Source organism: Myotis lucifugus, unplaced genomic scaffold, assembly GCF_000147115.1.
Source record: "Myotis lucifugus unplaced genomic scaffold, Myoluc2.0 scaffold_20, whole genome shotgun sequence".
NCBI classification, from domain to species: Eukaryota; Metazoa; Chordata; class Mammalia; order Chiroptera; family Vespertilionidae; genus Myotis; species Myotis lucifugus.
In genome coordinates this window covers 7,978,938-7,994,172 of record NW_005871068.1, presented here as the reverse complement: position 1 = coordinate 7,994,172, position 15,235 = coordinate 7,978,938, and the positions used below count along the sequence as shown (strand labels likewise).

At 40.4% G+C, this 15,235-nt stretch overlaps 1 non-coding gene across 1 annotated transcript; it reads left to right on the top strand.

Annotated features, from left to right (window-relative positions):
* Nucleotides 1-6,837: 6,837 nt before the first annotated feature.
* LOC111825298 lies at nucleotides 6,838-6,943 on the top strand. The gene has a single exon (XR_002828470.1). It is a non-coding gene; the product is annotated as a U6 spliceosomal RNA (small nuclear RNA).
* Nucleotides 6,944-15,235: the final 8,292 nt, after the last annotated feature.

Below are 15,235 nucleotides of genomic sequence, written 5' to 3'. Positions count from 1 at the left end.
TTCAGTTTGTATCCTGTAAGATCTTTAACACAAGATGTTCAAATCATATATATGTTTATAATAAATACTAGAGGTCTGGTGCATGATATTCGTGCACTGGAGGGGGGGTGTCCCTCAGCCTGTGCCCTCTCGCAGTCCAAGACCCCTTGGGGGATGTCTGCCTGCCGGGAGATCAGGCCTAAGCCGGAGTCATATATCCCTCTTGCAGTCTGGGTCCCCTTGCTCCTTACTGCCTGCCTGAAGCGGAGGCGGGAGAGGCTCCTGCCACTGCCGCTGCGCTTGTCAGCTGTGAACCCGGCTTCTGGCTGAGCGGAGCTCCCCCTGTGGGAGTGCACTGACCACCAGGGGGCATCTCCTGCATTGAGCATCTGGTGGTCAGTGCATGTCATAGTGATGGGTTGTTCCACCGTTTGGTCGATTTGCATATTAGGGTGTTATTATATAAGATAACTCTGGTGCTTTAGATTTTTTCTTTAAAAGGCCATAGAAAATTACTTAATCTACCCAAAATTGAAAGCACTAATATTTACCAAAGAGAATTCTCACTAGAATAATAATCTACCACTGTCCTGAATGATAAAGAACAGAGTTTTTGAAGTATGAATTTTCAAGCAAATAATGAGTTCTTTTCTCTTTTACATGAAACATACTAGATGAAGTACTTTAATATCAATTTCTCTAGGTTAAACTGTACATTTTCCATAAGTATAAACATTTTATTTCAATTAAAGGTAGCAGAAATACAAAATTATAAAGTAGAGATGGTGTAAAATACCACCTTATTTTCAGATCTTTAAAATCTTGAGCATCATTCTGCTCTGACGAATTTTTATGTAAACAACTGGGAATTTACACACAAGACAGTAGTATCTTGGCAATTTGTCCAAGTGCAATTCCAATTAAAATATATTAAATTCTTAATTGTATTTTCTTCAGAGTGCTGTTACCATTAAGATCACTGAACTACAGAACAATTAAAAAATGTACCAACTGAAAACAAAAAAGAAAAAGAAGGAAGGGAGTTTGCTACTTTGATGAAAATAATTGACAGTATATGTTGCCGAGGATAAAATTTGTTTTCAAATGAAAATGAAAATTTGGAAAAACTTGATCTACTCTTATGATCTTGAAGGCCTCCCAATGTAACTGGACTGCCTACCACTACTTCATCCAATTAAGCAGAGACTGGGTTGAATCATATATGAGCGTTTATTCTAATAATGCCGGCAGTAAGGGAGAACAGGTCATCCACTAAAATCTGTTTTGCCTCTCCCCATAATCCAGCTGCTTATATTGGACAGAAGGACAAAAATTATGTGGGAAAGTAGGAATTACAGGCTTTGGAAAGTAGGCACAGGATAATCACTACAGGTTACAAGTTATGAAGGCTGGGGGTGTGGTTGGGGGGTGGGTCTCAGAGGGCGGGAGCCTCCAGGACTAGAGTACAGGTAATAGGGGCTGGGGTTGTAAAGAGCAGATGCCTTCAGGACTAGATTATCTCAGACAGGAGGTTGTAAATCTTTCCATAATGATAAGCAGTTCTTGGGAAAGGAGGATGGACTGCATTCTGATGTGAGCTCCCTTGTCCAAGGGCATACAACTCCCAGCCAAGTTAGAATGTGCTTTCTTTAATCAGAATAGAATCACCATGGCTAACAGAGCATGATTAACATTTCTTATAATTGCAGCTGGTTCCCAATGTCTATTTATGCTCCTAATACCAACACTTAAAGACTTTTCTGATGAGATTGGTCATGGCATTAACAAATGTGATTTTTTGATTAAAAAATATGAAATGTGTCAGTATTTTAAAAAGTACGTTTTTATTGATTTCAGAGAGAGGAAAGGAGAGGGAGAGAGAGAGAAACATCAATGGTGAGAATCATTGATCGGCTGCCTCCTGAACGCCCCCTACTGGGGATTGAGCCTGAAACCTGGGCATGTGCCCTGACCTGGAATTGAACTGTGACCTCCTGGTTCATGGGTGGGTGCTCAAACTCTGAGCCCTACGGGCTGGGCTGAAATGTGTCAGCATTTGAAAGGGCTGCATACCTTAGTGAACCAGCATTTTTTCAAATGACTAATGCATAATGTTATAAAATCATGAGTGAGTAAAAGATACATACATTCTAAGTATAAGATAGATTAATGGCTTTTAACACAGCAGACTATGTAAGTTCATTGACATGGTTTCAGATTCCACATTACACATAACCTTTAAGAAATCATCATTTTTGAGTTTTGGTGTTGTGTCAAAAAAGAGTATCCACAATTACTGGAAAAGTCTACTAAAATACAGTACTCTTGAACCCTAACTAGTTTGGCTCAGTGGATAGAGCATCAGCCTGTGGACTGAAGGGTCTCAGGTTCAATTCTTGTCAAGAGTACATGTCCAGGTTTCGTGCTCAGTCCCCACTATGGGACATGCTGGAGGCAGCCGATCAATGATTCTCTCTCATCATGGATGTTTCTATTTCTCTCTCCCTCTCCCTTCCCTTCTGAAATCAATAAAAAATATATTAAAAACTTTTTTAAAACACAGTACTCTTCCTATTTCCAGCTGCATATTTCTGAGAGGCTGGATTTTCTTCATATACTTCAAGTTGAAATTTTCAGCCCAAACAACATATCCCAATAAATTAAATGCAGAATCTAGCTCTCTTCTATAAGCCAACATTAAAGATTTGTAAAATTAGGGAATGATTCTACTCTTTTCATTAGTGTTTTTAGAAAAATAATTTTTTCGTTAAAGCTATGTTATTTATATTACTACTTAATGGGTCTATCATTGTGATTATTAAATGAGTTTAAAAATATTAAAAATTTTCTTAGTTTTAATTTCTATTTTGAAAAATATAATCACCTACGGAAACAAAAGCTCTTTGACATCCACCATAATTTTTACATGTGTAAAGGGATTCTGACACTAAAATATTTGAGAACTATTGCTTTGGACCATTATTCCTTTTAAAAAATATATTTTTATTTATTTCAGAGAGGAAAGGAGAGGGGGAGTGAGAGAGAAACATCAACAATGAGAGAGAATCATTGGTTGGCTGCCTCCTGCACACCCCACACTGGGGATTGAGACCGAAACCCAGGCAAGTGCCCCAACTGGGAATTGAACTGTGACCTCCTGGTTCATAGGTCAGTGCTCAACCACTGAGCCACGCCAGCAGAGTTGGACCATTATTCCCAAATACTAGAAGAGCTGGACACTAGAATGATCTGGGGAGCTTTTAAAAAATACCAAGGCTTGAAAAACACACAAATAAACAAAATTCCTAAAATACCAATGCCTGGCCCCATCTTAGATAAATCAGAATCTCTAGGTTTGGAGCCAAGCCTGGGCATTAATATATACATGTGTATATTTTCAAACTCTCCAGGTAATGCTAATGTACATTCAGGGTTGAAAAACTATTTCCCTACTGTACTGTTTTCCAATTTTGCCCAATCGTAAGAATCATCTGAGACATTTGTTAAATATTAGCAGTCCCAGTTGCCTTCCTAGATCTAAAGAACCAAATCTCCACGGCAAGTGGCTGGAAAATCTGCCTATTTAATAAGCACCTCAGGTGATTCTTAAAATGAGACAACTTTTGGGAAACATTGCACCATTCTCTTCCCAACCTCCTTATTCTTGACGGCAGGCTAGTTAAAGCATTAGTTGCTGATGAAGTCATTACTCAACTAAATTCAGCCCACAGTTTGAAGCACACACCTTAAAACTTCCCCTGGGAAATTACCTTTTAATGTGAGATTTTGCATGCAGAAATGACTTTAAAATTTAAAAGAATAAATACAAATTAGTTAATTACTTGGCAAGGTACTATTCTTAATTTTTTTAAATTGATCTGATAGAGGGAGAAAAAGGAGAGAGAGAGAGAGAAACATTGATTTGTTGTTCCACTTATTTCTGCATTCATTGTTTTTTTTATTTTATTTTTTTTTTTCTGCATTCATTGTTTGACCCTTGTATGTCACCCTGACCGGGGATCGAACCTGCAATCTTGGTGTATCAGGCAAGGCTCTAACCAACTGAGCTACCCGGTCATAGCACCAAGATACTGTTCTTATATGGAGGCACTTTTCTCCCAGGTCACTCAAATTTCATGCAGTTTTGTGGGAAGTAACTCTATACAATTGGGTTGAGTAAGTGAATTCCGCATTGGCAGCTGACTCCTCAGCCGGAGTGTGCCGAGAGGCCTATGTCAGAGGACTGGCAAGAACCAGTTTTTCTTGATTGTCTTGTACCCAGGATAAAAGCTTTGTAAATACAATTTCATTTCCTCGTCAATTGTAAGAGGACAAGTAGATCCAAGGAGGGGTTCAAATGGATAATCTTGGAGTGAGAACCAGAAAGTGGTTTATGGGAATCACAGTGGAGAAGTGAAACATGCCCTCAAATTCCTATTTTTTATCTTTGGGTAAAACAGGAAGAAGGCTCCGCCAGTATTAAATGGTAATTTCCTGTCTGCACCGCCACAGTCATTCTTTTTTCTGGTCAGAGAAAGAAAGAAATCACTTAATTATGACTGAGTGGAGTTAGAGATTGAACCTTATTAGTTTTTACTTGCTAACTGCTTAATGCCTGCCTGGCTCATAATAAATGCTCAATAATAGTAGTGATCACTTGTCTAGAGCTCAATGTTAAAAAGTATAAAAATATTAATAATTCTACGTAGACATTTCTTTAATGTAGCTTGTGTTCAATGAGGCTCATACTAAAAATTTATAAAAACTGATAAGAAAAACTAAGTTCTGCCAGAAAAGATAACCCTATAGCTGAAAACAGTATTTTCCTCTGGGGAGTGAAAAAACATGTAGTAGTACATACTTTTTTAACCATGAGCAGCTAGTCCATAGACTTTTTAAAATGACAAGTTTAAATTTTGAATTACATAATCATACAAGTGGAGGCCTTGAAGGTATCTTGGAGACCTCTCTCTCCCCATTAATGCCAACTCTCAGAATAGTTCCAACTTCCTCTTCATTGTTATGTACAAGTGGCAGTTAGAAAAGAGGTAAAATCTTTTTTAAAAATGTATTTTTATTGATTTCAGAGAGGAAGAGAGAGGGAGAGAGAGAAAGAAACATCAATGATGAGAGAAAATCATTGATTGGCTGCCTCCTACACGCCCCCCACTGGGGATCGAACCCACAACCCGGGCATGTGCCTTTGACTGGAATCGAACCTGGGACCCTTCAGTCCGCAGGCTGATGCTCTATCCACTGAGCCAAACCAGCAAGAGGTAGAATCTTTTAAAGCTTTTTTTAATTGGAGAGAGAGACAGAAATATCGATTGGCTGCCTCCTGCGTGCGCCCCCGCCCCCGCCCCCAGAGACGAGCCCACAACCTGGGCATATGCCCTGACTGGGAATAGAACCAACAACCTTTCAGTGCATGGGAAGATGTCTAACTGAGCCACACCAGACAGGACTGGAGGTAGAATCTTTTGAACATGGGTTGACCATGTGATTTGCTTTGATCAATGGGATGTTAGCAAATGTGATATAAGCAGAGGCATGAAAAACACTGGTTCACTGGGGCCTTCCACTTTGGTGCTCTTATTACTTAAACTCTTGAAATATGCTTTATATCTGCTAACCCTTCCAGTGCTAGGTTTTAAATCCTATTAGAAATATTTCTGTAGTTTAACACAACAGAAATTAATGAGTTAATCCAAAGCAACTTCACAGAAATATGTTGTCGATTAATGTTTCCTTTTCAGTTTTATTACAATTTAACTCACTAGTCTTTGATCTTGTGTTATTGGAGGGGTGTCCTCTGTGTCCCCACCTGTTGCCTGGGGAACTGGGCTACTTGTGATGTCACGAGAAAAGGAATTTTCTGAGACTTACATGGGAGAATGAGTGATATTTATTTGTGTGGAACAAAACCCCCGGATTTCCAAGATTTCCTCTCCCTCCATCCCGCCATGGGCGAAGTCCAGCTGTGTCTTTAGAAGAGCTAGGATGAAAGCCATTGCCCAGAGCTTCTGTTCCATATTTGCAGAATCTGGTCCAGCATCAGGTTAGCTAGGTTGGTGTTCCCAGCTGTAGTCCATTGTGTGTGGGGTCCGCATGGGCTTCTAGGGCCACATGGCTATGGAGGTAAGCACGGGTGAGTGCAAGAAAGCAGGAGCACAGCCAGAGGAACACGAGAGGAAATTCCTTTCTCTGGGGATTTTAATCTAAGTTTTTGCATGCTTGCATTGGCTCCACCCCCTCTAGCCAATTCCCTTCCCTACGTCACCACAACTTACTGCACATGTGCTCATCTTCCCCTTTGTCCAGTCCCTTCCCCCAGTGAACTGCAGGGAATGGACTAGTGGTTCCCTGGGGAGTGTAAAATTGCAGCTTCCTGGTAAAGCTTCCCAGGTGGCCAGGCTTATAATGTCTGGCCTCCATTTTGCTCCTTTCCTATTGTTAGAAATAAGGCGAGTCCCCCAAACCAGGGGCCCTGGTAGAACACAAAGGATACTCAGGAGCCAGACAGCAAGGCAAATATATGTACTCCTGCAAGAGGGTGTGCACGCACATGGTCTGGGAACACACACACTGAGCTGGCAATCCGCCCGGGCTTTTTATTCCTTACGCATGGCATCTGTCTCTCACTCTTGATTGGAGCTTAGTCTCACAGTCTTTCTTGATTGGCTCATTTAAAAGGGAGGTGTTGACCTTTGCCATTTCAAAATGGCATCCCCCAGGGGAGCTGCAAGTCATGCAGGCCAAATTGGTGGCTGCCTAAACTCCCTTCTTTGACAGAAAAGATGACTTGTTTTACCTCACACTATTAATAGCAATATGCACAACACCTAAAAACTGTTATTTGTGCTGCTTCACCAGCACAAATACTAAAATTAGAACAGTATGGAGAAGATCAGCATGGCCCCTGAGCAAGAATGACACACAAATTCATGAAGCATTCCATATTTAAAAAACAAAACAAAACACAAAAACCCCAAACAAACATAAAAACTGTTATTTATCTTTTTTTATGTACAGGGATAAGCAAAAGTAGGTTTACAGTTGTGAGTACACCAGAGTTTATTCTTGTATTATTATCAATTACTGTATTATAACTGTAGACCTACTTTTGCCTACACCTGTATATGTCCAATTCCTACCATTATACTACTAATAGAGGCCCGATGCATGAAATTTGTGTGTGAGTAGGGTCCCTAGGCCTGGCCAGTGATCAGGCCAATCTGTGCGGCGACCAGTAGGGCAATTGGGGTGGCCCTGTTGGCACCTGCCTTGGCCAGCCTAGTGCTGCTTGCTCATCAGCCCCGCCCCCTGCTGCCAGTCGCTGGCTGGCCCCTCCCCCCAATCGCCCGGGCAGGGCAATTGAGGGGTGGTTGGGGGGTGGCCTGCTTGCTAGCCAGCCCCACCCCCTGCTGCTGCCATTGGTCGCCTCCCTCTACAGGACGACCAGCAGGGCAATTGGCTGGCCTGGGGCCTGTGGGCTGCGGGCAGCTCTTGTATTGAGTGTCTGCCCCTTGGTGGTCAGTGCATGTCATAGTGACTGGTCGTTCCAACAATCATTCTGCCTTTCGGTCGTTTTGCATATTAGGCTTTTATCATATAGGATTGATTTCCAAAGGGTAGTAACTCTTCCTCATCTCTCAAAGTGCTCTGTACAAGATCTTGTATATAATACATAGAAAACAGTGCTGTAGATTTTCTTTTTCTTATTTATTTATTTATTTATTTATTTATTTATTCTTTATTGATTAAGGTATTACATGTGTCCTTATCCTCCCATTGGCCCCCCACCCGCCCAATCATGCCCTCACTCTCACCCCCTGCTGTCTGCGTCCATTGATTATGCTTATATGCATGCATTCAAGTCCCTTGGTTGATCTCTCCCCCTTACTCCCACCTTTTTTTTTTAAAAAAAAAAAACAACCACACCCGAGTCCAAATCCCTGGCACTTACTGGCTGTGCAACCTTGGGCAAAAGAATGAACTTTTCTGAAAGCCAAACTTTCCTTATTTAACAAAACCGTACTTTCTAGGGTTATTTTGAATTAAATGACATAAATGAAAATTCTAGTCAGTACTACACACAAAGTAGGTATGCTCTATATAAAAACTTTTGCTATGAATAAAGCCTCATGTTAAGATAAAAATACAGGAACCTTAAGACCTGGCTGCTCAAAGTGTGGTCCTATGCAGATGCACGCATTGTCATCCCTGGGAGACTGCTGAAAAACTAGAATGTCAGGCCCCACACCAGACCTATTGAATGCGGATTTTTAACAAGATTCCCAGGTGATTCATATGCATGTCAAAATTTGAGAAACACTGCCTTAAAAGACAAAGTAAAGCCAAGAGATCTGTAAATTGATTTGACATGATATCTTGGCAATTAAGCACACATATCCAATGGATTAGATCCTCATCTAATCTCCGTATTTGATGGGAATTTCTGATAAGGAGACCTCAAAATAAAGTTTGCATCATTATATGCATCATAGTAATTCCTCCAGGGGAATTGATAGAAAAGACTTCTTTCTTCTTTAAACTTCAAAACCAATTAATCGATTTCTACTAAATGTGAATACAGAGGGACTTGTAGGTTTAAAACTTATCTTGAAAAGTGTTGGTTTTTTTTTTCACTAGCCTCAACATTTTTCTTTTCTCGTTAGGAGTTAAAGAGCAAGGGAAAGAGTTATAAAGAATAGAAATTATTTTGTTGTTGCAAATGGTACTTGCAAATAGAAGTTGCTTAAACACAACTAGCTCTTGAATCTATAATACAATGTACACATCGTTTGACATTTACTTTAATGGGACAGGAACCAAAGAAGGATTTGATGTGGCCAGGAGGAGATAGTGGTGAAAAATTTCTATCCCAGGAGCTTCTCCACAAAGGGAGGAAATCTGGAGATTTGAGGGCTCAACAGCGCTATTTTCACTTCCCTGTTGATTTGTGAAATAATGTTATTTGGGCTTAAGTTTTAGTTTCTTCTCCATATGTCTCACGAGTCCCTGGTTACTTTTATAAACATGAGTCAGTACAATGGCATGATAAAAATAGAATCAAGGGAGGGGGGACTAAGAAGAAACATTCCAAAGAGAATGTCAATTTTTAAAAATCTGCAACTTTCTCTGGGGTGGTAGAAACTTCTTGGCTTTGGAGTATGTAATTCTTCCTTCAGAAATCTACCCAAATTGTACAATCTGGTGGAATTAGAGCTCACAAAAATTATGGAGGTTTAACTTTTCTCAGCCCTTTTACCTTTGGGCTAAGATCTAAGAGCTAGCTGTTTGATTGGCTCTCATGAAGGATCCCATGAACTTCTAACCACTGCTTGGTGACAAACTAAAGTTTTCTTTAATAGCATGAGTGTAGAGCAGTATTTATTTATTTATTATTTTTAACACATTTTTATTGTTTTCAGAGAGGAAGGGAGAGGGAGAGAGAGAAACATCAATGATGAGAGAGAATCATCGACCGCCTGCCCCTGAACACCCCCCACTGGGGATCGAGCCCTCAACTTGGGTATGTGCCCTTGACCGGAATCGAACCTGAAACCCTTCAGTCCGCAGGCCGACGCTCTATCCACTGAGCAAAACCAGCTAGGGCTGTAGAGCAGTATTTAAACTGCTTGGGGCTTTTGCCTTCCAAAGCCATGGTCCTAAATGAATCAGGCTGGAGAGAAAGATGAATTTGGGGATCCCACTATCACTTTTGGATTTGAAGTTTTACTATGTACATTCTTTGTGTGATAGCTCAGATTATCTAAAAAAGCAGAAACAACTAAGGAGAAGGGAATCCCTCTGATATCAAAATCCAATTTTACCCTATTAATTAATATATCCTTTTCACTTAATTCAGTCTTTTAGAGAGGCACAAATAAGAAGAGATACTAAGAGATCCAACTTTCTCTTTGTCTTCCTTCTTTTAAAAGTCTGAAAGGAAGACAAAAGAAAGGATAATGAGATAGACAGGTTTTGGGTAGAAATTGATGCATGAAAATTGAGATTCTCCACAGATTTGGTTGTGTCTTTGGCCTCCTGGTCTTTTTTTAAAATATATTTTATTGATTTTTTACAGAGAGGAAGGGAGAGAGATAGAGAGTTAGAAACATCAATGAGAGAGAAACATTGATCAGCTGCCTCCTGCACACCTCCCACTGGGGATGTGCCCGCAACCAAGGTACACGCCCCTGACCGGAATCGAACCTGGGACCCTTCAGTCCACAGGCCGACACTCTATCCACTGAGCCAAACCGGTCAGGGCGGCCTCCTGGTCTTAACAAAATAAATATTTGCAGAGTTCATACAAATATTCATTTGTGTGAAATGCAACGAATAGGTAAACAACATCAGGAAATTCTCAGTTGCTCAACTAAGGAACAGAACAAGTATTTTTTTCTCTTTCAAGACTAATTTATGATAGAGGAAGTGAAGCATTATCTTGACTTGAGGAGGAAGTGTCTCTGCTCCTAAAACCTGAACATCAGGTTAAGGGGAGAGGTAACTGGTTAACAGAGAAAATATGAAAACTAGGAAAGAGGAGCAGAAGTGTGTAAAAATGGGCAAAAAGAAGCAAGAACTTGTACCAAAACTCTGTCAAGAGTTTCCAGGGTAATTTATTTTGGAGTTAATAATAAAGATTTTTATTTTGATGTCAGGGATTTTTGCTAGATTATTAAGTCAGAGAATGTCAAGTAATAGCAAAGACTGACAATTAGAGAACAGAAACCAAAATAGTTCATGGGATTGTCAATTCCTCAAGTATTCAGGTACTTGCCTTGCTACCTCTGATTAATGCCAACTATAGGGTAATAGCCAATAAGGATGAGTTATTCTATACACTATACATGGCCTTAAAATGAAACATATGGGGTTAAATTCAATTTGCCCCCTTAATTTATATGATATTTCAATTTTGAATTATTTTTCAATGGACGAAATTTCAAAATGCTTCAGAAACATTATTAATGCAGTAATCATATTATTTGATGCTGAAATGAAAATCCCTGAGGTGGAAAATGGGAGTTATTCAAGAGCAAACAGTATATATTACAATCAATTATATTCTAAGTAACAAAATTTCTAGTGCGCAACAAGCCATTACAGCTTCATAGGAAATCAGAATGTTGTAGTTAATAAAGCAATTATAATCTGTCATCCTGTCCTCAAGATAAGCAGTACTGCCCTGGAGCTTACCTTATGGATTTCTTTGGTGTAAATTAGACCTACTGAAGTATAACCAAGAATTTTAAATGTCATATTAATTTTACTCTCTGGAATATGTAATATGTTCCTAAATTCCTATATGTTCAAGTTAATTTTTATAGAATACCAACAAAAATTAATCTTCTGCAGAGGAAATGCATTAAAACTTCATATATAACTTCTGTAATTGTGTCTGCAGGAAATATAAAAATGACTAAGATAAACTGAAAAATGAATATGGGTAAATGCAGTTGTGCCCTTAAAGATGTTATGTTATACATTACTTTGAAAAAGTTTATTTTTATGCCATTATAACTGCTATATGTGCAGTAGGGCTTTTACTTTGCTCACTTTTCCTAGAGGTACAGATCAAATTCAGTTATAAACTACTCTGATCTGTTGAGTCAACTTGGCAGGTATTAGTGACTAATTGTTTGCAGAGATCAGGGTATTATGCTAAGTGTAATGTCAGACATAGGAAGACAAATAACATATGATTTTACTTATTTTTATTTTATTTTATTTTATTAAATTTTTTAAAATTAAATCTTTATTGTTCAGATTATTACATTGGTTCCTCTTTTTTCCCCCCCATAACTCCCCTCCTCCCAGTTCCCTCCCCACCCTCCGCCCTCACTCCCCACCCACTGTCCTCATCCATAGGTGCACGATTTTTGTCCAGTCTCTTCCCGCATCTCCCACACCCCTTTCCCCCACAAGCATAGTCAGTCCATTCCCTTTCTATGTCCCTGATTCTATTACAATCACCAGTTCATACTGTTCATCAGATTATTTATTCACTTGATTTTTAGATTCACTTGTTGATAGATGCATATTTGTTGTTCATAATTTGTATCTTTACCTTTTTCTTCTTCTTCCTCTTCTTAAAGGATACCTTTCAGCATTTCATATAATACTGGTTTGGTGGTGATGAACTCCTTTAGCTTTTCCTTATCTGTGAAGCTCTTTATCTGACCTTCACTTCTGAATGATAGCTTTGCTGGATAAAGTAATCTTGGTTGTTGGTTCTTGCTGTTCATCACTTTGAATATTTCTTGCCACTCCCTTCTGGCCTGCGAAGTTTCTGTTGAGAAATCAGCTGACAGTCGTATGGGTATTCCCTTGTAGGTAACTGACTTTCTTTCTCTTGCTGCTTTTAAGAGTCTCTCTTTGTCTTTTGCTCTTGGCATTTTAATTATGATGTGTCTTGGTGTGGTCCTCTTTGGATTCCTTTTCTTTGGGGTTCTCTGCGCTTCTTGGACCTGTAAGTCCATTTCTTTCACCAGGTAGGGGAAGTTTTCTTTCATTATTTCTTCAAATAGGTTTTCAATATCTTGCTGTCTCTCATCTTCTGGCACTCCTATAATTCTGATATTAGTGCGCTTGAAGCTGTCCCAGAGGCTCCTTACACTATCTTCGTATTTTCGGATTCTTTTTTCATTTTGCTTTTCCAGTTGGGTGTTTTTTGCTTATTCGCATTTCAAATCTTTGACTTGATTCTTGCGCTCCTCTGGTCTGCTGTTGGGTGTCGGTATAATATTCTTTATTTCAGTCAGTGTATGCTTAATTTCTAGTTGGTTCTTTATCACAACATCGAGGGTCTCATTCGTTTTCGTGAGGCTCTCATCAAGTTTATTGGCAGCTTCTAGCACATTATTGCAAGCCCTCAAAATTGCGTTTTTTAGTTCTATATCCTCCATTTCTGTCATGTTTTTTTGTCTCCGCATTTTTTATGCTTTCTTGGTGCACCCCCTAGTGGTCTTTGTGCGCAGTCTTGTTCTAGTTAAGCCTTGATTGTTGTAGTTAATACTAGAGGGATTTGACCACCAGGCCGACTGGCTGTGAGAATCAGCTGTGGGAAAACTTCTGTCCTCTGGAGAGGTGCTAATCTAGCCTTTGCCTGAGGCTATCCGGCAAATGGCTCTGCGCAGGGCTTGGGCGGGGCGGGTCGCAGGGGATCAACAGGGCAGGTGGAGGGAGCAGTTATGGCTGCTCTCAGTCTGGTTCCCAGAGGCTCTGCTTCTCAGAACCCCTGCCACCGCTGCAAACCTCGGAGAGAAACCACGTTCTGACTGATGCCAGACAATCCCGCTTCTCCCGTTTGAGTCTGAGTCCCTAGAGACTCGCCCGGATCTGGAGCTCAGAGTCTGAGACTCCCTCCTGATTGAAAACGACAACCTCGCCCTCAGCCACCAGCCCGCTCTGCGCGCACCTCCGCACCTTTTTATTTTCCACACTGCGCCTCCTCTGAGCCTCGGTATGCTGTTCTCTCTCCTTCTAGTTGAAGAATCTCTCCTCAGCCAGCTTTCCTGTGGTTCTGGGTGATGTCCGTTCTGCTTTTAGTTGTATTTTTGAAGTGGTTGTTTGCAGCAGCAATCTCCGGTGTTTACCTATGCCGCCATCTTGGTTCTATGATTTTACTTATATGTGGAAATTAAAAAGTGATATAAATGAACATATAAAACAGAAACAAACTCATAGATGCAGAGAACAAACTGATGGTTGCCTGATAGGAGGGGGCTTGGGAGCTGGGAAAAGAAGTGAAAGGATTACGAAGTACAAGATGGTACTTACAAACTAGTCATGGGGATGTAAAGTACAACATAGGAATATAGTCAATAATCTATAATAATAAAAGCGTGATATGCTAACTAGACCAGATGGACGGCCAAATGACCTTCCGGATGACATTCCGAATGATCTTCCAGACGAAGCAGGGGCTGCGAGGCCAAGGCAAGCCACCGCAGCTGTGAGGGCCGAGCCCCTTGCATGAATTTCGTGCATTGGGCCTCTAGTCCTATATAATAAAAGGCTAATACGAAAATTGTCCCCACCAGCAAGAGTTCAACCGACTGGGAGTTAGATGTGTGCTGACCACCAGGGGGTGGCATGAAACATGACTGACGTCAGTGACATGGCACTGGCAGCAGGCAGCAGTGGAGGCACTGCGAACCCCAATGGGCCCTGACGAGAGCAGGACTGCGGCAGGATGGTGGATCAGGTGAGCAGGCGGCACCAGGCCAAGGCAGGTGCAAGTGAGGGCCCTGATCACCCTGCCAGTTGCTCCACAGATGGTGACCAGCAGCAGTGTCAGGGGGCAGGGCCGGCAAGCAGGCAGTGCCAGGCCAAGGCAGGTGCCAGTGGGGACCTCAATCACCCTCCAGTCACCCCACAGATTGGCCCTGATTGCTAACCAGGCCTAGGGACCCTACCTGTGCACAAATTTCTTGCACTGGGCCTCTAGTATTGTAATAACTATGTATGGTGCCAGGTAGACTTATTAGGGGAATCACTTCCTAAGTTATATAAAAGTTGAACCATTATGCTGTACACTGAAACTAATATAATGTTGAATGTCAACTGTAATTTTAAAATAAAAAGGGGATAAAATATGACTTAAAATATTAGTTTTTAAGTCAAAATTTCAAAAGGTATAGGGTAAAAAGTAATATTCATTCTCAAAAGGCAATTGCTTATTTTTAGTTTTCTGTATATCTGTAGAAACATTCTATGTATAAGCAAATGCCTTTAAAAATACAAATTGGACTATATTATGTTCTTACTAAAGAATGTATTTTGGAGATTTCCTCTTATTATTAGATATTAAACTACCTCACTCTAACAACTGCATAGTATTTTACAATAGGGATATTCTCTCATTTGTTTAGCCAGTGTCCTGTTTGTGAATTTCCCTCCACTTGTTTATGTTTTTTTTAAAAAAAACATTTTTATTGATGTCAGAGAGGAAGGGAGAGAGAGAAACATCAATGATGAGAGAGAATCATTGATCAGCTGCCTTCTGCACGCCCCCTATTGGGAATTGAGCCTGCAACCCGGGCATGTGTCCTTGACTGGAATTGAACCTGGGACCCTTCAGTTCGCAAGCCGATGCTCTATCCATTGAGCCAAATCAGCTAGGGCTTGTCTTAATGTTGCTACAAATATATTTTCACATGTCTGTGCACAGGTGCAAATATATCACATAGATAAATTTATAGAAATGAAATTGTTGGGTAAAAGGATATGAATATTAAAACAA